The sequence below is a fragment of the Typopeltis vanoorti genome, chromosome 4 (assembly GCF_054136105.1).
Source record: "Typopeltis vanoorti isolate ZY-2024b chromosome 4, IOZ_Tvanoo_1.0, whole genome shotgun sequence".
Lineage (NCBI taxonomy): Eukaryota > Metazoa > Arthropoda > Arachnida > Uropygi > Thelyphonidae > Typopeltis > Typopeltis vanoorti.
This window is the reverse complement of record NC_143552.1, coordinates 10,031,547-10,058,843: the sequence shown is the minus strand read 5'-3', so window position 1 is coordinate 10,058,843 and position 27,297 is coordinate 10,031,547. Positions and strand designations below refer to the sequence as shown.

General features: G+C 36.7%; 1 protein-coding gene across 1 annotated transcript in view; it reads right to left on the bottom strand.

The window, feature by feature from the left end:
* The window catches only part of l(1)G0004 (RNA-binding protein pno1), a 148,385-nt gene extending 129,542 nt beyond the window's left edge, over positions 1-18,843 (bottom strand). Inside the window, exon 1 of the mRNA XM_090390999.1 lies at positions 18,683-18,843. The gene's annotated coding sequence lies outside the window, so the exon portion shown is untranslated. The remainder of the gene's footprint in view (positions 1-18,682) is intronic.
* Positions 18,844-27,297: the final 8,454 nt, after the last annotated feature.

Here is a 27,297-nt window from a genome sequence, read left to right as displayed (position 1 = left end):
AGCCTTCACTCATTGCACTAAGTTGCTGATGCATGAATTCAATATTTCCCCCCGCACTCCCTGGCCTATAGCAGCATCCAACTGTATATTTGGTTGCGTTGGTCACTATTTCGCACCAGACTGCCTCAAATGAACTCTCATTCACATGTCTATCATCATGATATACTACTTTCTTTGGCTGCAGCACATCAGCTATCATCAACAGTACTCCTCCTCCTGTTCTATCTTCTCTATCCTCCCTGAAAATACTGTACCCATCACATTCAATTCCAGTGACCACATCTTCTGCTGACAGCCAAGTTTCACTAATGCCTACAACTTTTGGTGAGATTTCACTGACTAATGCCAAAAATTCTTCTCTCTTATTTCGAATGCTTCTAGCATTGGTATACAAAAATTGCAGATTCCCTCTAGATCTTGTACCGGCTTTAGAACTGATATATAAGTCACTAACTACCGTAGTCCTATGCCGATTTTTATCCCCTCTCTTCTGCAATTTATTCTGCCTATAAGGATCAATAAATACACAATCAGTGCTAAAGTTTCTCTCTCTTACACTCAACCTTTTCAATATTAGTTTCCCTGCCCAATAACTTCAACCTGTTCAGAAAACAATAACTTCTTCAATCGCTTATGTCCTTCCATGTTAAGATGCAGTCCATCTCTAGCATACAACTGCCTTTTTCCTTCAAACACACTCCAAACATCAACAAACTCCAGACCTCTTTTTCTGCACATTCTTGCAATCATATCATTCATTATCATTGCTCGTCTACTTAACTCGTAATTGTCAAAACGAGGCAGCACACACGCTCTTAAGACTAATACATTTATTCCAACGATGCTCCAGCACCATTATCCCTTCCCTATAGTGGTTCTCAGTAAGATCTGCAAAATACAGCTGCAATCACCTCTTATTCAAAGAAAAACCCTGACCAGCGAGAAAGAGTTTTAGTTTTAGGAAGAGACAGAAGTCAGAGGGAGCCAAATCTAAGGAACAGGGTGGAGATGTTCCAACAATTCATAGTGCAGATCCCTTAATTTTCCCATTGCCAAAACACCTTTGTGGGCAGGTGCATTTTTTTTTCCTTCTGCAAATCAGGTCTTTTCTCACTAATTTTTTCATCTAGACTGGTTAAAATATCGGAATAATGTTACCCGGTTATTGTTTTACCCTTTTCAAGACAATTAATAATCAAAATGCCTTTAGCATCCTAAAACACCGATGCCATGACCTTTCCAGCTGATGGAACTGACTTTGTCTTTTTTCGCACTGAATAACTGGCTTCTGTTCACTGTTTTGACTGCTGTTTGGATTCTGGTGTGTAATAGTGAATCCAAGTCTCATCCATAGCAATATATTGATACACAAAATCAGTTCTATTTTTGTTAAACCGCTCCAAGCACTGTTCAGAGATTTTCATGCGAGTGCATTTTTGATCTGCTGTGAGCAAGCGCGGCACCCATCTTGCGCAATGATTTTTCATTTGCAAAATATATCCTATACATTCTTTTGAAATGCCTATAGTCTCAACAATTTCATGCACTTTGACTTGCCGGTCATCCAATACCATACCGTGCACTTGATCAATGATTTCCGGTGTTGTTACACTTTTTGGATGTTCTTCACGTGGGTCATCTTCATGCTGGAGCCACATTTAAAACTCGGCAGCCCATTTCTTAATTGTCGAAAATGATTAGAAGAATGCCCATAAACTTTTATGAACTTCGAATGAATTTCTTTTGGTGTTAAACCTTATTTTACAAAGATTTTATAACCGCAGGATACTCGATTTTATCCATTTCAAGGGATACAGACAACTTTTGCTAGAAAGCTGTATAAAACAAACTACTTGATAGAATGACTCGCAATTTCATATGGATGCTTATGACAGATGTACCAACTTAAAAAAAAAAAAACTTGCCAATAGTGTTGCCATCTATGGTCGAGGCCGAGAACTTTTCAGACCACCCTCGTAAGTGATACACTGGTAAATAAAGAAGTAACATCAAAACTAATCATTATGTCAGAATTTTTAAGGATATGATTTTTAACTGTTTTGAAATGAACTGAATTTTTTTACAAAAGTAGAGGAGTTGCCAGTAACGGGAGGAAGGGGCAAGCGACTTGGCTAACTGTTGGGCCAATTTATACATGGGACTATGTATAAACTATGCCAGTGTTTCACCGAACACCTTGGTTATTTTGTAATGTATTAATTAATAATTACTGTTTTTGACCGTATAAGATGCACCCCTTTTTTGTACACATTTTTTAGGAAAAAAAACTTTATCACTGAACATTATAATGAATTTACATAATGAAATTCAATAATTTTTTCTTCATATTCAGCTGGCATCTTTTGTGTTATTTTTATTTTAGTCCGCATACATAGCCGGTTTCTCTTCATGAATCTTGAACGCTATGATGTTGATCCAGTAAAGTTGGTGATCCCTGTGTTAGTGGCTATCGCTTTCGAGTGATGAATAATCATTTTTGTAGACACTAAAAGTCCAGCTTTTCTATGGTCTAAAATCCAGTAGTCAGTTCTGCATAAAGTTCTGGCCATTTTGCAGTTCCACTTCGTAGGGTATGTTTATTGTGAGTTGCTTTTTTTAGATCCTCTTCCTGCTTCCGCCAAGTTCTTATCATTTTCTCAGTTGGGGGGGGGGGGGATGCCTCTCTGCAGCCCTGTTTCTATGTTCTTTAGCATACGCAATGTAGCTTGTATGTAATACTGTAGCAATGCCAATGTTTTTCAGCCATAATTTGTCAAGAAATTTAGAGAAAATTTAACGGCATATCTGTGATCATCGATGACTGCGCATGCGCATCCAATGATACTGGAATGCTTTCACACACCACAAGGAAGCAAGAAAGAAATTGCGTACCTCGGGACAGAGAAAATTTCCAGAAATGAAAGTATGCAATAAAAAACTGAGTATCGGAGTATACGATGCACCGTGTTTTTCAGACCTATTTTCAAGGAAAAAAAGTGCGTCTTATATGCTGGCAAATACGGTAATTGCTAATTCAGCGATTTCATTATTAAGTAATAATTACTTAAACTTAAACGTCGTTAAATTAATTTGTGCTGATTTTCATTGACATATCCCATTCTGATCACCAAAAATTTATAATATTATTAGTAGTACTTACGAGCGAATGAAGACTTTTTCTCCTGTGTGCTGGTAGTTTTCCCCTCCTTTTGTACATTCTGGAGATCTCTTTGTAGGTTGGATATGGATGAATCACTATCTGTGGCATCACAAACACATTCAATAAGATATTTCTTAACACCAAAATTAAACACAAAGTCCCTTGTCTCTTATTCATATTAAAATTTAAATCTGTAGGCCTATTACTTTTAAAAAATCACAGCACTACAGTTTTGAACCAAGCACTTTAACCCTACAATACAAACTTGTGAAGAAAGTATTCAGTATTACTAGATCTGAGAACCAGATAGATACAGACTACCTTGATCTTCAATTTCAGTGGAAAAATTCTTTATACTTTCTTGCTGTGATTGGTCACTAACATTTGCAACACAGATGTTATTTCTTTCAGTTTTGAAAACAGAGGATATGCCGCTCATTGTTTTAGGACTGGTAATTATTATGGGGTGATTTCAGCTATGGTAATAACACTGATTGGAAGGAGGAGAGGAAGGAAATGGATTTTATGCAGTTACTAAGGGATAACTACCTGAGACATCATGTAATGGAACAGGGTTCAAGAGTGCTCGATCTAGTAATTGCATCTGAGAATTTGACTATTGTAGATATGCTAACCACTCGGCCAACCCCCAATTGGTGAGAGTGATCATAAGGTCTTGACCAGGGAGGTGGCTAAATACATGGAATTTTCAATTAAGACAGGGTATATGTGGACTTACTGGGCTGGTAAGTATGACAAGTTTAGGAGATTGCTTGGATCACTGCCATGACATGTAAAACTGCAAGGGGTAGATGTTGATAGTGCATGGAAAGTGGTAAAAGAGTGACTGAGGGAGGTAATGGCCGACTGCATACCTAGAGTCCGGAGAGTAAATCAAGTGGGAGTTAAATGGATGAATAACACCATTAAGCTTGAACTGCAAAAAAATAAACAATTGTGGAAGAAATTTAAAGAGAAAGGTGACTTGCAGGCACACGAACAGTACAAAGCACAGGCCAGAAGGGTAACTAGTGTGATAAGAAAAGTAAAAGTAGATTATGGAAGGAAATTAGCAATGCAAGCTAAAGAGAATCCCAAACAGTTCTTTTGATATGCTGCAAGCAAAAGAAAAAATGTGTGCGGCAGAATGATTTTAAGGAATGCCGATGGTAGGAAGGTAACTGAATCAGTCGAAATAGTAGAATTACTAAGCAAACACTTTGCAAGAGTATATCATCCAGGAGATGATATTAAAGAAATTAGGGACCAATGGCTTATACGAGATTTGAGATCAATAGTATATTACAGAAATGTAATATACTAATTACCTTAATGTGAACACATCTTCGGGATTGGATGGTATACCAGCTTGAGTCTTACATGAAGCAGCAAAGGAATTGTCACTGCATTGACCATATTGTTTAATTTAAGTCTCAGCTCTGGGTTAGTCCCGAAGGGGGGGGGGTATAAAGAGGGGGAAATAGTTCCATTGCATAAAGGAGGATCCAAGACTGCTGTTGCAAATTACCGACTGATCAACATATCAGGAGTTGTGATAATATTGGAGAAGTTGGTAAAGAGCAAAATACAGGAATGGATAGATGGAAATGGGATACTGTATGAGGGGACAGCATGGTTTTGTGAAGGGTAGATCATGCCTCAGTAACTTGCTCATGTTTTATAATACAGTGCCATCTGAATTGGATAAGGGTAATGGGTGGTGCTGGTGATACACCAGTGATACTGCTGGACTTTGCAAAGGCATTTGATAGGATACCACATGGAATTCTAGTCAGTAAACTGCAGCACATGGGGATGAACATAGGGTTGGTGAGATGGATAGAAAGGTGGTTGATGGAGAGATATCAGAGAGTAGTTTATTGAGGAATAGAGTCCAAAAGAAGGCCTGTGACTAGTGGTGTGCTGCAGGATTCTGTTCTTGGACCGCTGTTTAATTTGTTCATTAACAATATAGGAAAGGATCGGAGAGGAACTGTTCATTTATTTGCCAATGATGCAAAGTTGGGTAGAGCAATAGTTAATACAGATGATGTCAAAATTTTGCAGGACAATTTGGATAGACTGGCAGACTGGGCAAAAGAGAATGGATGTCAGTTTAATGTGGCTGAGTGTAAGGTTATGCGTTTTAGGGTGAAAAGATTAGCAGCAGTATACCACATTGGTGGAACTGTACTCCAGGAAATTGATGAAGCCAGAGATTTGGGAGTGTTGGTGGATAGGGAGTTGAAGTTTAGGGGGCACATAGCAAAAGTGGCTAAATCAGCTCATCACTTGGTTACTGAAGAATACTTTGAGAAGGAAAAAAGCTGGTTATTGTTTCTCTTTATTGAGCCTTGATAAGATCCCATCTTGACTACTGTGCCCAGATCTGGGTGCCAAGGTTTCTTCTTGATGGGGAGGAGGTCGAGAAGATCCAAAGGCGAATGACCAAGATGGTAACTGGTCTATGGAATGAACCTTATGAGAACAGGTTGAAGATCTGTGGGTTACAGAAATTGGTTGATAGGCAGAAAAGGGGTGGTATGATTGAGACATTCAAATTACTGAGGGGTTTTTACATGATTAATTCAGAGGAAATTTTTCAGAACAAGTGTGTTGGTGGGAGAACTAGAACATCCATGGAAATGAGTAAGAGTGTAGTTAGCAAGGGTGTTAGAACTAGGTTTTTTACTTGGAGAGTGGTGAATGAGTGGAATAAGCTGCCAGAGTCTGTTGTGGGTGCCATGATTGTGAATGAGTTCAAAGCAAAGTATGATAGATACTGTGTGAATGCTGAATAGTTCTTGACATGATGTTTAGGATCTCCCTCGATGAGTCTAAGAACTTCTGTGAATTCTTATTTCCCGTAATAATAATAATAATAATTATAGGTAATATGTGCTTTGGCATGTTCAGTTTATTTTGTTTTTGGGGTCAGTATTAATTTGTGTTTCATATAATTTTCATGTGGTATTTCTTTTTGGTTTTATTTTTTTATTTGTTGTTTTGTTTATTAGTTAAACTATTGGCTTTGCTCCAGTATGACTTTCATATTTAAAAAGCTAGAACCAATACCAGTAGATTCAATAATGAAAACACAACTGCATGTATATGATGTAGTGTCATGGTCTTAATACATTAAGGTTTCAGTAAAAATAAGTTGAACAAGAGATTTAAAAAAAAAAAAAATGTATATATACTGAGTGTGCAGTTCAATCTCCTAGTAGCCAATTAGAGATAGCTGGCCTAAACTGTCACCAATTTTAAGCACCAGCTTTTGAATGAAGAGACAACTGATTTTGGAAGTTGTAACTATTTCCTATAAGAGGGTTAATTTAAGTCCATCACTTCTATTTAGATTAACAAGGTTTCACACCTTTGTATTAAACATTCTAAGAGTTTATCACTTTTTTTCAAAAGGATTCAACATCTGATGGTGATAGCGTATTTCACAAGTCCTGATTGTTTTGGTGTGTGAAACTTAATGTTGTCTAAATGTTCATCATGACACACAGCTGTTGATCTACCAAAATACAATAATCCACACTGGCAAGGAATTTAATGTGGTCAAACTCTTGTAGATCTGTATGCAAACCATGTCAAACTGAAAACATCATCTACATATCTCTACCATAAGGACAATTTAGGAAACACACTGTTTAGTATCTATTCCTCAAATCGTTCCATGAAGTAGTTAGAGAGAGAGAGAGAGAAAGAGGAAGTAGTTAGTGTGAGAGAAAGTGGACCACCCATTGATGTACTCTAAATTGTTGGCAAAGTGTATTTTGGCATGTGAAGTAGCCAGAGCGAATAACAAAGTCAAATAGGCTGACAGTATCTGCCAAGAAAGTCTTACTCGAAGTTAAGTGTATCATCTGTGAATTAAGTGAACATTTGTGAATAAACATTATCTAGGATGAAATACCTGCACAAAGATGCAACTCATACATTTTTACTTTGAAATAGGAGCTATTTTTTGATAAATGAAAACTTTCCTGTGAACACCAAAACATTTAAAATCATTTTAGCAATGGATACATCTTTCTTAAACTGTCCTTATGGTACAGACATGTAAATGATGTTTTCATGGTTTGGCATGGTTCCTATATAGATCTACACAAGTGTCAATAAAATCAACAGTTTTCACTGTTGTATTTAGTTCACTCGAGTTAGAAGAGAAAAATCAAATTGCCTCTTTAGATCTCTTGCTACTTCATCAACCACAGGTGCCTTCATTTTTTAGTTTTTAGAAAGAAAAACACATTATTATTATTATTCCTGACACCTCCAAGGAGTCCAAAGACTCATCGCGGGAGGACACCTACAACTGTCTCAATCACTACACTGAACCTCTACAACAAAATGTCTCCATCAACGCCATCTACCGCCCATTTCCACCACCACAACTGGTATTCTATGTCTGTAAATTGCGCGTGTTCTGAAGGGCTGATTTGTCTGTATGCGGGATGAAAAACCCGAGTTTCAGGGAGGGAAAAACCTTACTACCTCCGTATGAGATTGACTAACTCACCTTCGATTGAAAATCGTCCAGATAAAGATTCCTCCTGTCGCGACAAGAATCGAACTTAGGCCTATTCCAATCGATGGGCGCAATGTACCGTCATTCTTCCAATTGTGCTACGGAGATGCTATTAGACTAAACTTTATGATGTTTTCATGGTTTTCATTTATATTCATTCTCTTTCATGCCATCATAATTGTCACAAATTTGGCACCATTAAGGTTGGTACATTGAGTGCACACACTCTCTTCTCTACTGAAGTTTCTCAAGAAATAAATCACATCAAGTCCACCTTCCTTGCCAATGGCTTTACCAAATCTTACGTCAACAAGATAATTGATAATTATAGCATTTCTCTGTCAACTGCCTCTCATCGTGATAGTGATAACTTTAATAAATGTGTCTCTTCCAAGACACATTTATTAAAGGTGTCTTGGAAGATGTAGCTAAAAAGTGTCCTTCCCTATCAACAAGATATCTACTTTTCTAGGCTCAGTTAAAGGTAAGCTTCCACTTTTGGCCCACCCTGGACTGCATCAAATTCCTTGCCAGTGTGGATTATCATATTTTGGCCAAACAGGTAGATCAGTAGCTGGGTATCGTGTGAACATTTAGACCAGTGTTTCTCAAACTTCAGATATCCGCGTACCCCTTCTTAAATTTTCATTATTACCAAGTACTCCCTTATCAAAATAATAAATAAATAAAGTATATTTCATTGTAAATGTGTATTTTATTTGAATTTATATGTTCATGTAAAAAAAATATGATTTATTTTTAATAGAACAAAATTTGGAATAGGTTCCTCTTCATTTCCCGTCCATGAAAATCCACATTTCAAGTAATTCATATCATACTTACGAAGATTTTCATCTTCTTCCTAGTTGGTTCTCTAGAGATGTCAGACAACACACCCTTATCAATTTCATTTGATCCAGATACAATATCAACGTTTTCTTGTTGCTTATAGCTACTTGTATTTGCTATATTGCTCTCTTTTGTGCATTTTATAAATCCAGTATTTAACCAATGATTCATACTTAAGAATTTGAAAGCTAAAAAAATTACCGTATTTACTCGAACATAACTCGTACTTTTTTCCCCCAAAATTAAAGCTAAAATATTGTGATGCGAGATATATACAGGGATTTTCGGAAATTAAAGTTTTCAGAAAAAAACTGAAAATGGCATGACTTAACAAGAAGCTCCTATTTGCTATCCAACTTTTGGCATCGAGAACAGTTTCGATAACCTTTGACCAAGATGAACTAACTGATGCCAAAAACTCCTTCCCCTTTTTCTGAATGCTCCTGGCGTGTATACATACATTGCAGTGGCCCCTAGGCCCATTGCTGTCCTTATATATTCTACTAACTATCCCATTCTTGTTTGTTACTATTTGTACTAACTTGGGCATTTTTTTCTCATTCTTACACTTAGCTTCCATGCTGGTATATCTATACTCACTTAACATCCCCTCCTTCCCTTAAAAGGTCTAGTTTCCCTGATTTTGCACATTTAATCTTCATTTAACAACACCTTTTCCATACTCTGAACACATCATCCATTCAGATGCAAACCATCCACCTTTTATAAGTCCTTTCAATCAAACTCACTCCACACTTCAACAAATTTCACATCCTTCTGTCTGCATGACCTATGCATTGACTATCATGGCCCACCTCAACTCAGTGAGTTTGTTGCCACAGTATAACAATTTTAACTCTTTCATGTGATTCTTTTGCCACCTTCATTAACTCTTTCATGTCCTCCCTCATATACTTGTCTCCCTTCATATCATTTGTTCCAGCCAAAAAAAATCAACTCTTTCACTTGACCCTTTTGAATTCTAATAGTCTTGCTAACGTTATTAATCTTTACGCACAAGAAGCACAATTTCGTCACTCTCGTCAATTACACATCTTATAATAGAATTGCTTTACAAGACTCTTTAACTTTTCTTTCTCTGTTAGTCAAGTATTCCTTTCTTTTTTCTCATAGCTCTTACTCTTTTGGTATCTTACTCTCACGGTCCCACCATTAGTTTTTGTTTGTTTCCCCTCACTGGTTGAACACTCTCCTCCTCTCATCAACAATATACCCAACTTCATATTACCACTCTCATTCAAATGCAGACCATTTACAGCAAACAGCTCTCTCCAACCTTCAAATGTATGCCATACATCCACACTCTCAAGTCCTCTCTTCCTGCATATGCCTTTTGTGTCATTAGTGATCATTGTTTTTGTTCCCAGCTGTCTACTATCATATTTTGACAATACACTTGCAATTCTCCCTCACACTCCTCCACTTCGCTTTCTCTAACAACACTTGCAGATCTTATACTACCTTGTTTACACTTTCTCCCAAATCATTTGTTCCAACCAGCACAGTCAACTCCTGCATTTTCTCTCCTCTCCACAGCATCAGTCACTCTTCTATCATTGCTCCACTCAGACCTTCTTTTGGCACCTTCTCCATTTTTACTTCTTTCACCATAGAGTCCACATACACTACCATCCATCATTCCACTGCACTGATTCATCTTTGACTCATCTTCCACTGGAACCTTCCTTCTCGCATTTCCAACTCCCACTATAAACATCCTACTTCACTCTGTACGTCTCAATTCATTCCTCAGTCTTACCAATGTGTTCGTATCTTTCACGTCAGCTTCCTTAAAGTAAGGTGTATACACACACACACACACACACACACACACACACACACACACACACACACACACACACTAGGGGGGGCTCTGACCCCCCCCCCCCCGAGTTCTGGACTGGTAGGCCGGCTCTCTCTTGAATTCTGATGACTCGAATTTTGAAGACTTGAAAGGGGGGTTCTTCCTCCCTGGTCCCCCCCCCCCCCCGAGTTTTGGATTGGTAGGCATGTTCTCCTTGAATTCTGATGACTCGAATTTTGAAGACTCGACACTCAGGGTAGCCCTGGGTTTCAAAATGTTTCAAATAACTTGACCAAAAACGTGACACAAAAACGTTACAAAAAAAGCTTATCATTATGAAGGTTATTTTCTTGATCATAAATTAGTAAATAATAATATTTTTTGGTTTACCGATCAAGTGTTGATCAATTTTATTAACTGAACCAACTAGTTTCGCCACACTTATCTATTGGCATCTTCAGGGCTTACATGCAGGTTTAAACAATCTCACAATTATGCGTAACTGCAAACTGACAAGAATAACTGTAAAAACTGACTAGAATAATTACAAATAAAATAGTATCGAACGTGAGTGAAACACGTATCGCGTAATCTGGGTCTGTCTGCTTTTGTTAAAAGCTTTGGTGAAACTGGTATTAATCATTTTAAATCTGATTAAATTGTATTAATCAGATTAAAAAATTTAACCGCCTTTATACCACCCACAATGAGTCTAAACCTTCTCTACCAGATAACCAAGTTATTATTAATTTCTCAAACTACATCTTAAAGAAACCTGAAATCGATATTCTCAAAAGAGGTTTCAACTATGCAATAGCTCCTCAACAGATTCCTAAGGTAGATTTCATCTGTAGTCTAGAAAAAGGAATCTCATTATTACCGCCTCACACAGCAAATGATCTAAGACTAAAAAGTTGTATATTACTTTCCTCTGCATATTCCACAAAACAAAAATTCTCCTCATTAGATAGAACTATTCGTAATTTAAAAAACAACAAAGACATCATAATACTTAAAGCAGATAAAGGAAACAGTACTGTAATACTGAACTCAAAGGACTATGAGGACAAAGTCAACCATCTACTATCTGACTTGTCTGTATACCGTCTTTTAACAAAAGATCCAACATTAAAAAACCACAATGATACCAATGAATTACTATGCAATTTATCCAACTGGCCAACAGACTTGATTAAAAAACTAAAATCGATGCATCCTTTAACTCCGAGACTCTATGGTGTGCCAAAAGTGCACAAAGATGGTATTCCTTTATGCCCAATCGTTGATGCAATCTACTCTCCTACCTACTTATTGTCAAAACATCTCTCGAAACTCTTACAGCAACACATCCACAACTCAGAGAGTTACATTAAAAACTCAGGACATTTTGTGGAAAAGTTAAAAAACATCAAGATATCGGATAATGATCTTCTAGCCAGCTTAGATGTCACCTCTCTCTTTACAAATGTTCCTGTAGTAGAGGTCATTGACATCTTAAGTACCTTGTTCCCACAAGATATAACCTCATTGTTAGCTCACTGCCTAAACTCCAACTACTTTTCTTGGAAAAATAAGATCTATCAACAATTAACAGGCTTGGCAATGGGGAGCCCACTCTCACCTTCATGTGCTGACCTCTTTATGGAAGACTTAGAAAACAAAATCTTATCGCAAATTTTTCCTAACCCTAAAATTTGGTTTAGATATGTGGACGATATCTTCATCGTATGGAACAATAACAAAGATGACATATATGATTTTTTCAAAATGATCAATGCCTTCCATCATTCTATTAAATTCACTCTGGAACTTGAAAGAGAAAAATGACTACCGTTTTAGACATCTTAATCAAAAAACAAATTGACAGCAGTATAAATCTATCGGTGTACAGAAAACCGACCAATACAGGTCGCTACCTACATTTCAACTCCTCCCACCACATCTCACATAAACTAAGCATTGTACACATGTTAAAGAAAAGAGCGATTAGCATCACAATGGACAACAAGACCCTTCAAGATGAGTTAAAATTTATTTCCAACAATTTGTACTTGAACGGATATCCAAGAAGACTAGCCAATAAAATCCTTTTCTCTGAACCACCACAAAGAGAACAAGAAGATATTCAATATATAAAAACGATTGCAATTCCGTTTGTAAGTGGCATCTCCAACAAGCTCGCCAATCTCCTCAAACAACATAAAATAAGAGTAACATTCAAACCAATAGAATCTATTAGTAAACTACTAAGATCTCCAAAAGACAACCATCCTTTCTACAAATATGCTGGAGTTTATAATATTCCATGCTAATGTGGCTCTAGTTACATCGGACAGATTTCGAGAAGCCTTGAAATCAGGCAAAAGGAGCACATCAGCTATGTCAAAAACAACAGACAGGACATTTCTGGCCTATCGTCTCATTTCTCTACAACTAACCATGTCATCGAGTGAGACAAAAGCTGTTCCCTTTACATAGAGGAAGATTACCATTCAAGAATTTTCAAAGAGGCAGCCACAGTCGCCCGTTCTACTGTCAACCTTAACAGAAATCAAGACCTAATACTCCCAGAGATATGGAAAACCCTAATCAGAACCTTAAAAACGGAAGAAATGAACTTTAATACAAACTACAGAAAGTTCCTCAGCAACAGCTAGCTGATCTTGTACACGCGATACGTGTTTCACTCGCGTTCGATACTATTTTATTTGTAATTATTCTAGTCAGTTTTTACAGTTATTCTTGTCAGTTTGCAGTTACACATAATTGTGAGATTGTTTAAACCTGTATGTAAGCCCTGAAGATGCCAACAGATAAGTGTGGCAAAACTAGTTGGTTCAGTTAATAAAATTGATTAACACTTAATCAGTAAACCAAAAAAAATATTAAAAAGCTTATCATTTTATATTATAGAGCAGATATATAAACATGTTGCTTTCCAGCCCAATGTAATTTTGTAACCAATAGATAATAATAGGACTCTAGTGTTGATGTAGTCAAGTTCCCTTCACTAGAAGTCTGCCAATAATTGTAACGGTTGGTCAGTAACTTTACCTAACTATGTAGATTGTAGTGCAGCTTGTTTCTCTGTATATAATGTATATGCTCCAGAAGATGACCATGATATGAAAGTTGAAACGTCGAGTGTTGATTTCGGTTTATATTAAACTAAAGTTTTACTCAAACAAGGTAGTTGTCTCCATAATTTTCCAAAATGTAGGGCATCTATAATCTTTCACTGGCAATGGCCAATAATGTGCATTTAGATATTTCATCCTAAACAAGGCTAAACTACCAAAAAGCAATATACCACATAATGAAATAACTGCCTTAAAAAAAGTTGTACAAGAATAAAAATATTATTATTACAAAAGACAATAAGGGAAATGCAACAGTTATCATGGATCAAGAAGATTATAACAGAAAAATGCAAGATCTTCTATGTGACGGTTCCACATACCAAATTATAGATCAAGACGACCCCTGTCTCAAAGGAAAAAAGTCCAAATATTACTGAAAAAAAATGACTTCCTGGCCAAAAGAAATCATCAAAGAAATAAAACCAGTTTATATGTCGAAAAGCTCAGACCCAGAACGCCTAATAACATCTGTGCAGCAAATGTTAGTGACCAAGCTGTGTATTTTTAAACGTGGAAGTATTCATGAATTATCGTTCTCCTGTACCATTGTCTTTTTTAAAACCTAATTGAGTGTTCTATTTCTATTGACAAAGTGCCTTTTATTTATTCGAGGATTATTCTCAGTAGTAATTTTGTAACATGTCTTGTTAAACTTATTAGTCTATATTCTGAACATTCAAAAGTTCTTGGAAGTTTGGGAATAGTGACAAGGATGGATTTCCTTAGATCATCAGGTATGTATCCTGTATCATAGTTGTTATTAAAAATAACCTTTAGGTCATTAATTGTGTTTTCATTTAATTTCTTTAACAATTCGATTGGGATCTGATTAGGGCCTGGTGTTTTACCTGTTTTCATTTGACTTACAGCATATTCTATTTCTTCATATGTAATTGGTTCACCACCCATCTTTTGTATATCTGGTATGTCTGTGCGATCAGAGTCGAACAGTTTTTTTTTTTCATATTCTTCCCATCTTTTTAAGATATCCTGTGTCTCCAGTAGCATTTTTCCATTTTGATCTTTTATATTATGGTTGAAATTTTTCTTTTTATTTGTCAGAGCTTAGATTGACTTATGCATTTCTTTACTATTGTGTTTGTTGTCCAATGCCTCTATTCCTTTGCATTTTTCATTTAGCCACTTGTCTTCAGCCTTCCTGCATTCATTTTTTATAATTTTACTGAGTATTCTATAATGTTGTGTACTTTTTTTTTTTTTTTTTTGTCTTTCATTCATAAGTTTTAATACTGATTCTGTCATCCAAGGTTTTTTCTTATTGTATTTAATTTTTGGAATAATCTTGTTAGCTATCTCATATATTACACAGCAGAATGATTTTAAGGAATGACAATGGTAAGGAGATCATTGAATCAGTCGATATAGTGGAATTACTGAGCAAGCACTTTGCAAGAGTATATCATCCAGTTGGTGACATTGAAAAAATGAAGGAACCATTAGTTTATACGGGAATTGTGATGAATGAAGTGGAGGTGAATAGTCTATTACAGAACCTTAATGTGAATACATCTGTGGGATTGGATGGTATACCAGCTCATGTCTTATGTGAAGCGACTAAAGAATTATCAGTGCCCTTGACCATGTTGTTTAATCTGAGTCTCAGGTCTGGTTTAGTCCTGAAGGTGTGGAAAGAGGGGAAAATAGTTCCACTGCATAAAGGAGAATCCAAGACTACTGTTGCAAATTACCGACCGATCAGCATATCAGGAGTCGTTGTTAAGGTCTTTCTCCAAGAGAGTCAAGGGTAAAATACAGGAATGGATTGATGAAAATGAGCTATTGTACGGGGGGGGGGGGGGGCAGCATGGCTTTGTGAAGGACAGATCATGACTCAGTAACTTGCTCAAGTTTTATAACACAGTGACGGCTGAACTGGATAAGGGTAATGGGTTTACAGTAATACTGCTGGACCTGGCTAAGGCATTTGACAGGATACCACATGGAATTCTAATCCGTAAACTACAACATATGGGAATGGATATAGGATTGGTGAGATGGATGGGTGGGTGGTTGATGGAGAGATATCAAAGAGTAGTTTATTCAGGAATGGAGTCCAAAAGACAGCCGTGACTAGCGGTGTGCAGCAGGGTTCTGTTCTTAGACCACTGCTGTTTAATTTGTTCATTAACGATATAGGGAAGGATCTAAGAGGATGATCTGATGATGCAAAGCTGGTTAGGGTGATAGTGAATGCAGAAGATGTCAAAATCTTGCAGGATGACTTGGATAGATTTGAGTTCAGCGCTAAGGAGAATGGATGTCAATTTAATGTGACAAAATGTAAGGTTATGCATTTTGGGGTGAAAAGATTAGCAGCAGTATACCACATTGGTGGAACTGTACTCCAGGAGATTGATGAGGCCAGGGACTTGGAAGTGTTGGTGGATAGGGAGATGAAGTTTAGGGGGGCACATTGCAAAAGTGGCTAAATCAGCTCATCAACTCACTTGGTTGTTGAAAAATACTTTGACGAGCAGAGACAAGCAGGTTATTGTACTTCTGTACTGAGCCTTGATAAGACCTCATCTCAACTACTGTGCCCAGATTTGTTCACCTAGGTTTCTTCTTGATGGGGAGGAGGTGGAGAGGATCCAGAGGCAAGTGACCAAGGTGATAGCAGGTCTATGGAATGAACCTTATGAGAACAGGTTGAAGATTTATGGGTTGCAGAAATTAGTTGATAGGCGGAAAAGGGGAGATATGATTGAGACATTCAAATTGCTAAAGAGTTTCTATAGGATTAATTCAGAAGATATTTTTGAGATCAGGACTGGTGGTGGGAGAACAAGGGGATACCTATGGAAGCTGGGCAAGAGTGTGGTTAGCAAGGGTGTTAGAGCTGGGTTCTTTACTTTTAGAGTGGCAAATGAGTGGAATAAGCTGCCAGTCTGTTGTGGGTGCTATGACGGTGAGTGAATTCAAGGCAAGGTATGTGAGAATGTCGTATAGTTTTGGGGACATGATGTTTAAGGACTCCCTGGAGTCGCCCATAATAGTAATAATAATAATAATAATATTGCATTTTAAAATTTGACCATCTCTTTTCAATTTCCTCTGTGTTGCAAAGTATATTTTCTTCCATTTTATATCCTACATGATTTAATTTCTTCCTAATTTCTGAGTTATACACCATTATGTTGTTGGATATATTCAGAGCTGTCAAGTCTTTCAGAATGATTGTTTTCAGAAGTGCTTTTTTAGTTTAATTTTAAAGTAGACACAACAGGATTATGGTCTGAACCTATATCAGCACCTGGGTATGTTTTAATGTTGATTATATTATTTTTGTATCTATTATTTATCATTATGAAATCCATTTGGTTTCTTATAGAGTTATCTAAGTTTGTCCAAGTATATAGTCTACGCTTCAGATGTTGAAAGAAAGTATTCAATACACTGAGGATGTTTTGAATGCAGAATTGTATCAATCTCTCGCCTCTTTCATTTCTTTGCCCAATCCAAATTTTCCAACAACTAGAGATTTTTCTAAGTTATTATAAAAATCTTCTATTTCTTCATCATTGTGAGTCATTGTAGGGGCATAAACCTGGATTATTATGTTGTTAAAAGGCTTTGTGGCTAATTTAATAAGCATCAGTCTTTCGTTTATGAGCCACAGCCCCATTACAGATTTAAAGATGTCTTTCTTAATCATGAAACCCATACCATATTCATGCTTCTCTCCACCAGAATATACAAATGTAAAGTTATTTTTTTCTAGTTTCCCCGTGTTAGGCCATCTTGTTTCACTAAATTCCATCACATCAACTTTAAGTCTTTTCATTTCCTGTATAAGGTTGTCAAAATTCCCTAGTTTATATAATGTTCTCACATTCCAAGTTCCAATTTTCAAGACTGTTTCTTGTTTTCAAATGAGGAATACCAGATGCCAACCTTCCTTTCGGGTTTAAGTTGACATCGTCATGGAGTGCATTTGCAGCATTCGTTTTACTCACAGTTTCAGTGTCTAAAGAAAAGCAAGGTCATGAAAATATCCACGTTAATGCTACAAATGCTAGTACCCATGAATAACTGATGATACATTACCCAATGCCTCTGGTCCTCAAAAAATCCAACCTGATCTTTTACAGTCAGTGAAACCAACATATTCCCACTATCCATAACACTACCAGAAATTTTAATACTAATAACCATTAAAAACACACTTTATAAACATAATGACAAACAACCAAAAACATCACTTCATGTGGTTAAATCACATGACACTTAACATATGCCACATGCTTTTGATCGCATCTTCTCGGATATGAAAGATGAGTAATGTTATAAAATAATACTACCAAAAGTAATCCTGAAAATATCAATTATATTTCTTAAGTTTAAACCTACATCACATAGTATTATACCATGATCAAACAAGGTATCTACCATTTTTGGTGTTCAATATTTAATACAACATAGGCTTGGCATTTCCCCCTGAGAAGTGTAACACTTTTATGTCTCATACATGAAAGGTTGAAAATCTACATCTGTAACATCAGGTTAAGAATTTTTTATCGTTTATTTTATTCCTTTAGTAGCAGTTTATTTTATTTCTACATAGTCCAGAATTAGAAACCAAACATGTAACTTTTTCAAGTCACTTCAGTTCAACAATTGGTCGAGCTTCTGCTACTAATGACTCATCAAAAAGTTAAGCATGTTTGAGCACGGTTAGTAGTTGGAAGGGACTCTATCGTTCGATGCCGTTGGCACACTCTCCTCGATGAGTCTTTGGACTCCATGGAGGTGTCACATAATAATAATAAGGGGGTGGTCATCTCAGTTGGGCAACTGAAATTCATCACCTACAACATCGATCTGGACAGCGCTATTTTCACTACTACTGCCTATACTGGTTCACATCAAGACAGTGCTTTCTCTACCGTAATAATAATTAATGTTAGCTAAGATGCCACACGGAATGGGGTACAGAAAGATTGAACTACACCGATCAGGCATTCCATCTCAATGTCTCAAGAATATCCAAGTGCTCTTTTACTTACTGGAATATTCACTTTTTAAACCAGAAAATTAAAAACTACCGCTGCCGCAATTATTTTAACAGCTATGAATCTATATTTACAGTTGACTTTTATAAATGCATAAATGAAATCATAGGCTATTAAAATTGTAATTTAACTTACCTTTTACTTTATGAAAGTTGGAAATGACAACGGGAATTAGCGGATCTGAAACTAAGAAAATGTCAAATCACGCCTCAATTAATGAAATATCTTATATTCAAAGTTTAAGGTAAACAACTTAAAAAGTGTAGCACATAAATTCTCCACAACCAACAGTTGCAATACAGGCCTTCGAAAAACAACACATGTTCAAAAATCCTGCCACCTATTCACGGAAATATACATTTTAAAATACGAAAACTAACCACATTGCTGAAGTTATAGAAACCAATATGCAAAAACGTAATAATAATAATAATAATAATAATAATAATAATAATAATAATAATAATAATAATAATAATAATAATAATAATAATAATAATGTATTTTTCATTTAATCATCATCACCATATTTTTAAAAAATTTCAGATCGGATTAGAATGATATAATTATATATCATAATGAGAGCCTGTGTAGCTCAGTGGATGTGGCGTTTGCACACCACCGCACTAGGCCGCACGAAGGAAGTCTTGGTTTCGAGTCTAGTCGGCGACTAGAGGAAATTTTTCTAAGCCTTTTTTCGACCGGTTCCCGAGTTAGTCGATCTCTGGCATGGGCAAGCAGGTTTTTCCTCCCGGAAACTCGGGTTTTTCGTCCTGTAAACTCAAGAAAATCGACCGTAGAACCCACATTATTTCAGACATTAAATATATTGTGTTAGGGTTAGAGACCACGAGATGGCGGCACATTTGAGCCGTCTCTCTTCACTGCGTACCGCTTAATTAGTGATAGCCTTGGGCCATCTGTCTCTGATTGGGTACCAGTGGAGATTGAACTGCCCACTCAGTCTCCAAAAGTTAGATAGGGCTAAATGGCCTCGCCTACTCCCGTATATACGGGAATAAAAAGGCGTTAGCTGATGATGATGATAATTATATATTTATGATTAGTATATTTAATACAATTATTCTATTTTAATTATTAATAATAGGGTCAGGGGGAACCAAAATCAAATGTATGAAAACAGAAAATCCCGATATTACAATTTATTATCAGCGGATGATTGAACAACGAAAATTTGTTGCACGAAACTGCTTCCTGTGTTGCTGAATTTTAAAAATTCTAAGAGCATATCCCCAGCGAACTCCAACAACAACTATAAGCAACTAAAAGTCCAGCAACACATACCTGATGGAACACTGATGGAATAATTTGATGGTAAATATAGATGGAGCCTGTGTAGCTCAGTGGAAGTGACGATTGCATCCTCTGCGGTAGGCCTCCCGAAGATAGACTAATGGTACAAGTCAAGTCGCCGACAGGAAGAACTTCTTCTAAGCCTTTCTTCGACCGGTTCCCGAGTTAGTCGATCTCTGGCATGGTCAAGCGGGACTTTTCTCCTGGAAACTTGGGTGTTTCTTCCCGTAAACTCAAGAAAATCGACTAGAACCCACATTATTTCAGACAGTAACACGCCTGGTCGGCCGAGTGGTTAGCATATCCACTCTGCAGCCAAAAGGCTGCGTGTTCGAATCCTGCCATGGGCATGGAAGTTTGTGAATCTGTTTGAAAATACAAGTGGGCGGGAGGTAGATGGAGTTGATGTAGATGAAAATGGTAGTTGCGGTTCGTTATAGTTGGTAGATTGAGTGGTAGAGACAGAGTTGTAGAGTACGTGCCTTTCCTCGATGTGTCTTTGGACTCCCTGGAGGTGTCACATCAAATTTTATGTAATATTTAATATTATGTTATTATGTAATACATACAATTTAATATTATTATTATTATTATTATTATTATTATTATTATTCCTGATACCTCCAAGGAGTCCGAAGACTCATCGCGGGAGGACATCTTCAACTGTCTCTACATCTTACCTCTACTACGAATCAACGCCATCTACCGCCCACCTCCAACACTACCACAACTAATAATTTTTGTCTGTAAATTGCGTGTGTTCTGAAGGGCAGATTTGTATGTATGCGGGATGAAAAACCCGAGTTTCCGGGAGAAAAAACTCTGCTACCTCCGTATGAGATCGGCTAACTCACCATCGATTGAAATCGACCAGATAAAGATTCCTCCCGTCGCGACGAGAATCGAACTTAGGCCTATTCCAATCGAAGGGCGCAATGTACCGTCGTTCTTCCAATTGCGCTACGGAGGCGCTTTATTTAATCATATACAATTTAAGAGATAAAACTACAATTTTTCACATGTGGTTCAATTCAGATTCCAATTCATCTCATGCTTTGTACAGTGCCCACCTGGAGGTGACACATCAAATTTTATGTCAAATAATACTTTATTATCTGTCAAATAAATTACATACATATACATACGATTTCTATAATATAATACACATGTTTATGTAATACATACAATTTAATATAATTACATACAATTTAATATAATTACATACAATTTAAGAGATAATACTACAATTTTTCACATGTGGTTCAATTCAGATTCCAATTTATCTCATACTTTGTACAGTGCGCAAGTTATATAGTACAACTATTCGTGTGTTATTAGTAGTAATAACGATTTTATTCATAGTTTACAATCAATTATAGTTCAGTTACACAGGATAGATTACACGATTATCTACCTATGTACATAATTTTTTTCCAGTACAGGATGCTAGGGAATTATCTTATTTAAATTGCCCAATTAATGATATTAACAGTGTCTTTTACATCTTTCTTCACATACATATTTACAATGATTCGTTTAAATTTATAGTGATTCACTTTTTATTAAATCTATTATAATATTTACTTGTTTCTTTAGGTGGCATCTCTGATTTCTTCCTCAAAGTTTTGCTGAGGAAGATAATAAATGGTGGTGGTTTTTGGATTTGTTTCTATGGTGTGTTTGTGTCCTTGTAATGATGTTATTTGAGAGGGGTTTGTTATAGGGTGTGTGTGTGTGTGTGTGTGTGTGTGTGTGTGTGTGTGTGTGTGTGTGTGTGTGTGTGTGTGTGTGTGTGTGTGTGTGTGTGTGTGTGTGTGTGTGTGTGTGTGTGTGTGTGTGTGCGTGCGTGCGTGCGTGCGTGCGTGCGTGCGTGAGAGAGAGAGAGAGAGAGAGAGAGGAATTCGTATAATTTTCATTCTCGCTATAATATTTATATAGCGCCTGTTTCAGCTCTTTATAGGTCCCTAGGTTTCTGTGGTTGAATGGCGGATTGTTAATCATGTCAGCTACGTAGACGTTTTGGGTAGCTTTGCCGTAGTGATTATTGTACTTATATGTTATGTAGTTTGTTGTCTTTGGTCTTCTGATCTGATATGTTCTAGTTACTCTGTAGGTTGGACTGAAGTAATAATTTAACGTGACTATGTAGTGGCATAATTGTTTCACCTTAAATATTTTGTGTTCTGTCCATGCTGCCTGCAAGAGTGTGGGTTGTTCCCAGAATATGAGTTTTACCATTTTACTTTGCAACCATTGTAAACTGGTAAGTTTGTAGTCTGTGCAGAATGAGTATGATGTGATTGCATATCTTAAAATGTATTCACATAATGCTTTATAGATTAGTATTTTTGTGTGTGTCAGGGCAATGTCTTTTAATCGATATAGTTTGCTTGCTATTATCCTGAATTTGTTGTGTAGTTAGTTTATACGGCTATTCCAACTTTGATCAGCATCGAAGTGCAGTCCGAGATAGCGTGTTGTATTCACAACATGGGGGTTTATGAATATCATTAGCTTTGTTTTCCCAGGGTTTATATATATGTCGTTTTCGGTTTTCCAGTTGATTGATGTCGTGTTGCATATTTGTATAAGCGATATTTGCGTTATTGTGAATAGATATTATTGGTCATATCGTCTGCGTATTGGAAGATTTTACTTTTTAGGGGAAGATGGCTTATGTTGTGTGTATATATGTTAAATAGAATGGAAGATAGAAAAGCAACTTGTGGTACTCCAGAGGTTACCGGTACCTCTGGAGTACCTTTTTGCTGTACGCTGAACCTATACAAGTGATGTGATTCCTGTTTTTCATGTATGCTTTAAACCACTGAGTAGACGACCTCTGATTCCGATATATGTTAGCTTCGTTAACAAGGTTTTGTGTATTGGTGTGTCAAACTGCGTTTGTTAGGTCAATGAAAATGACTAATACTACTCAGTTTTTATCCAATGCGTCGTTTATTCCGTCTGTAAAATCTTACAGGAGAATTGCTGTTACTTTATTTTTATGAAAGCCATATTGTGTTTTGTTTTGGCGAAGATTTGGAATTTTTCAACGTATGTGGAGAGTTTTCATTGCACGATGCGCTCCATGATTTGGTTTATTACAGAGAATGTGGCTATGGATCTGTGGTATGAAAATATAGGTGTTAAATAACTCCCCAGGCTGTGCAGGGTGCTGACCTTAACCCCATTGAACACCTGTGGATGAATTTGAGTGGCCATTGAGTTCTAGAGCAGTGCGTCCTCGATCTCTAGCTAAACTCGATGTCTGCTGCACATCGGTTGAAAGCCTCCCTCAAAGGCTGCACTAGGTGATCAAAGCCAAAGGTGGATATTCCCGATAGTATGGTTGGCCTGCTGGTATCAGTTGTAAATTGCTAAAGTGTCCGGACAATTATTCGTAGCCGGTGCATAATAGCATTTTAATTGTATATATACACTGCTTGGAAGAAGTCAGTGAACATAGGCAAGGTGCCCATTGGCACCTTGCCCATGTTCATTGACTTCTTTGACTTTGGCTCACAACATGGGTTTCCACGGTAGGACCACAATATGCAAGCTACAGATTATCCGAACCAACATGCAGCGTCGTCTTCATTGGTGCAAATAACTCGTAGAGGGGGATGAGGAAGCTTGTAAAGCTATGTTATGGAGTGGAGAATATCACGCTACAAGCAAGATGAACATCTCTTATCAGAGTGCACAACAGGAACTATGAAATTCGAAGGTGACGGTGTGATAGTATGGCCTGTTTTGGCTCAGACTACTATGGTGGCATAAAAATCGAACTCCGTGTGGTATGTGAATAATCACAATGTTTCCTACTTTGTGGCAATTTTTCAGAATTGATCATTGTCTCTTTCAGTAAGACAATGGGTCAGCAAGTCAAGTGCGGCGATACTCATGTCTGTAGCCTTATGACAAGGCTACAGACATGAGTATCCCCACACTTGACTGGCCTGCATAGTGCAGTGATCTCACTTCTACTGAACATCTCTGGGATGAACTAAAGTGTTGGTTGAGTTCCATCCACCCCACAATTGTCCAGAACGCCATCACATGCCTGCAGGAAGAGTGGTCTGGAATTTTCATTGACAGGTATCGTACGCTTTTGGAAATTGTTTGTAGAATTGCTGTAGTGATCACAGTGAAAGGGGGTCTTACATCTCATTAATGTAGGCGCCATGTCTCCTTGTTTCGAACACTATAGCGCGTTCGTTGAATTCTTTCAAAGCAAAACTGTATGTAACATGAAGATAATAAACTTTTAAAAAGTTTTTACTAGTAATAACAGTATAAAAAGGGCGTTGAAAAATATTGCAGACCATGTACGTGTTGCTGCAGCTTCTTTTTCTACAGTTTGAGATAAGTTTATCTAGCTATTTTTGCTATACGGATAATTTTATAAAAACGGTTCCAATTATGAAGTCAAAGACATTGATGTGCAAATCAATAAAATCAACTAAATTTTTTTTTAGATAGCTTCTGCTCAATGCGAATATATTGAGCCAGAAGAAAAAGTATGTCGTCTGCATCTAACAGTCGCATTTCAATTTTTTAAGGAAGTAAGGTGAGTTATGACATGTTAATAGTGTAAATGCCCGAAAGATCTTCTGAAGAAATATATGTAAAATGTAGAAAATTCGTTAGAAATCAGCACCTTATATGTGCTTTCCTTTCCCAATCAATCTAGTAAAATCAGTTAGACACAAAAGCTCAGCAAGGGAAGCATGAAGGGAGAACAAAGAAATGCAACCATAAACAATATGAGATAAATTAAGATCGTAGCCCATTTTTTTAAAAGTCAAAATAGACTAGGACTTAGACAGCACAATACATATAGCAGATGATTTTATTTTTAATTCTTAAATTTTATTACTCAAAGCAGTGTATTCAAATCAATTTCTGAGTATAATCACTCAGAAATTGATTTGAAACTGCAAAAGGCTGCCTTTTGTTCAAAAACTTTTTGACAAACATAAGGAAGAAACCCCCCCAAAAATATCAAATATGTTGACTGAAAAATATATTAATCCTGCAGTAGTAGTGAAGTCATGTGGATATTTTTTTTTCGTTTTCATATTTGTATGCGATCTCATGGTCTCATATACAAGATCTTGATTAGTCAACTTATACGTTAGTACTATGCATGGATGGAGTTTGCATCTGTACATCTCAATAACGTTAAAGCTTAAAGTTATAACGTTTCTGAAGTTTGCAAGTATAATTTAATTATACTTGCCAACTTCAGGAATTTCTTCTTGGTCTTTTTTTCAGCTGGACCAACGTTACAGAATTGCCTGAGATTGTCCAAATCTTATATCCTGAAGATAGCGAAGATGTGGCTAACCCACTAAGAAAGCCGATGAAGTCTCATTCCCTGTTTATATAATCATGTGTAATCTGCGTTCTCTCTTGAGAGATCAATTCTATTGGATAATCGGAATAAGCATTCCTGAATGCCGGTTCTTTCAGATATTCACCTTCAGAGATACTATTAGAGAATAGTATAAAACACTATGGAACTCTGTTACGAAAATTAGAACACTTGGGAATGGATATGACTGGCTAAGTTGATAAAAGTGTGGCTGCTGGACAGATATCAAAAATAGGTATATAGATATCATTTCTGGGAAAATTTCCCATGTTACTCCTCTTAACAAACTATTATATTTACAGCTATTTTTGACTGCTTCTGTTTAGGAGTGCCCCTGTTTAAATGTCATTGAATATTTTACTCACGGATTCTTAGGGCATTGTAGATGTATATTTACCAATAAATATATGTAGCATAAAGGGAGAGAAATTTACACATACCTTTTTCTAGTTGTTGTGGCTTTTCTTCTTTCTGCGATGTCCAAACTACTGTGTGTGTGTGGGGGGGGGGGGTAGGCAATGTGGGAGAATTAAATAGAAATGGAAAAAAACGGGTTTTTTGAATAATATATATACATATATATTATATTATTAGGGATGGGTGGAGCGTTTTTTTATATTTATATAGGGTGGGAAAGGGTGAAGGGGTTGAAAACAGCAACTGATTTTTAGAGGGAGGAAAGGGGATTGACGGGGTGTGGTCCGTTTCGACTATGCTTGGTCGTCGTCTGAACACATGGAGGAAGTGGATGCTATATCAGGTAGGGTAGGTGCTTCTGCTATTGAAGTGTTTGTGTTACCGCCTATTGGTCGGGGTTGTGATCTCAACCGCCATCAAGAGGTTTGGAAGCTTCAGAACATAAAATTGAGATCACAACCACGACCAATAGGCGGTAATGGCGGTAACCGGACCTGATGCAATGTGTAAGCAAGGATAACTTTTTTTTGGATAACTTGTTTTGAGTAATGTTAGGACTTCATCTGTTGGGACATTAGTCAACAAAGAAGTTAACAGATGAAGTCCTAAAAGACACTGAAAAAAAAACATTGAGACACTCTAAAGCTGTACAATTATAAAGCTATAATATTCGACTCTAAATTACAGTTATTATGAACTTGAGCAACAGTCCATGTTAAAGTTCTATTGTTGTACACTTGTGCGTGTGTGGAACCACAAGCACAAGTTGTTCGTGTTTATTGAAAGCAGGACATGGCCTGACAGAGCAGTTGCTCTGGTTCTTTTATAAGCAAGGTCGCGCTGGTTCTGGTGAACAACGAAAGCCACCAACATGAAATAAATTGGACATCAACTTCAAACCTACGCATCTGCCATGATGAGGTAGAGCGCCGCATTGTCAAAGGAAATCACCTTGGACCCTTTTCACATGAATAACAATCTTAGCTATAATTTGCCTGACTCTTTCAACTCTACTATTAGATACTGGAGATCGCCTGATTCCACACACGCACAGGTGTACAACAATAGAACTTTAACTCGGACTGTAGTTCAAGCTCATAATAACTGTATTTTACAGTCGAATATTATGGCTTTATAAGTGTATAGCTTTAGAGTGTGTCACTGTCCTGTTTCGGTCCACAGAGGGCTAGTCATAGAACACGTGTTTTATTGCAGCAATAAAACACGTGTTCCTGTTTTTGGTTCATATTTTTCTGATTTGTGAACAGTGACATGTTAGTATGCCCTCTGTGTCTAGCGAGTCATTGAGTGAAGTGTGAATTGTAAATTTATAGTGAAACAAATTTAAACAGAAAATACATTTTTAAAATTAAAGTGTATGTAATTTAATATTATTTTACTTGTTAGTTTTATCATTTTTTGCTTTTAAACTGAAATAATTTAATTTAGGATTAATTAGTCGATTTTTAATAAAATATGTCAGTCAATTATTTTTATTAAAATTTAATAATTTAATTTAAGATTAATTAATTAGCTGATGTTTAATAAATGCTGGTCAAATTTTTATATATGAAATTCTGCTAAAAACTATTAATTCTGAATACCTTTTTTCCCCAAAATTAAAATCGATGAAAATGAA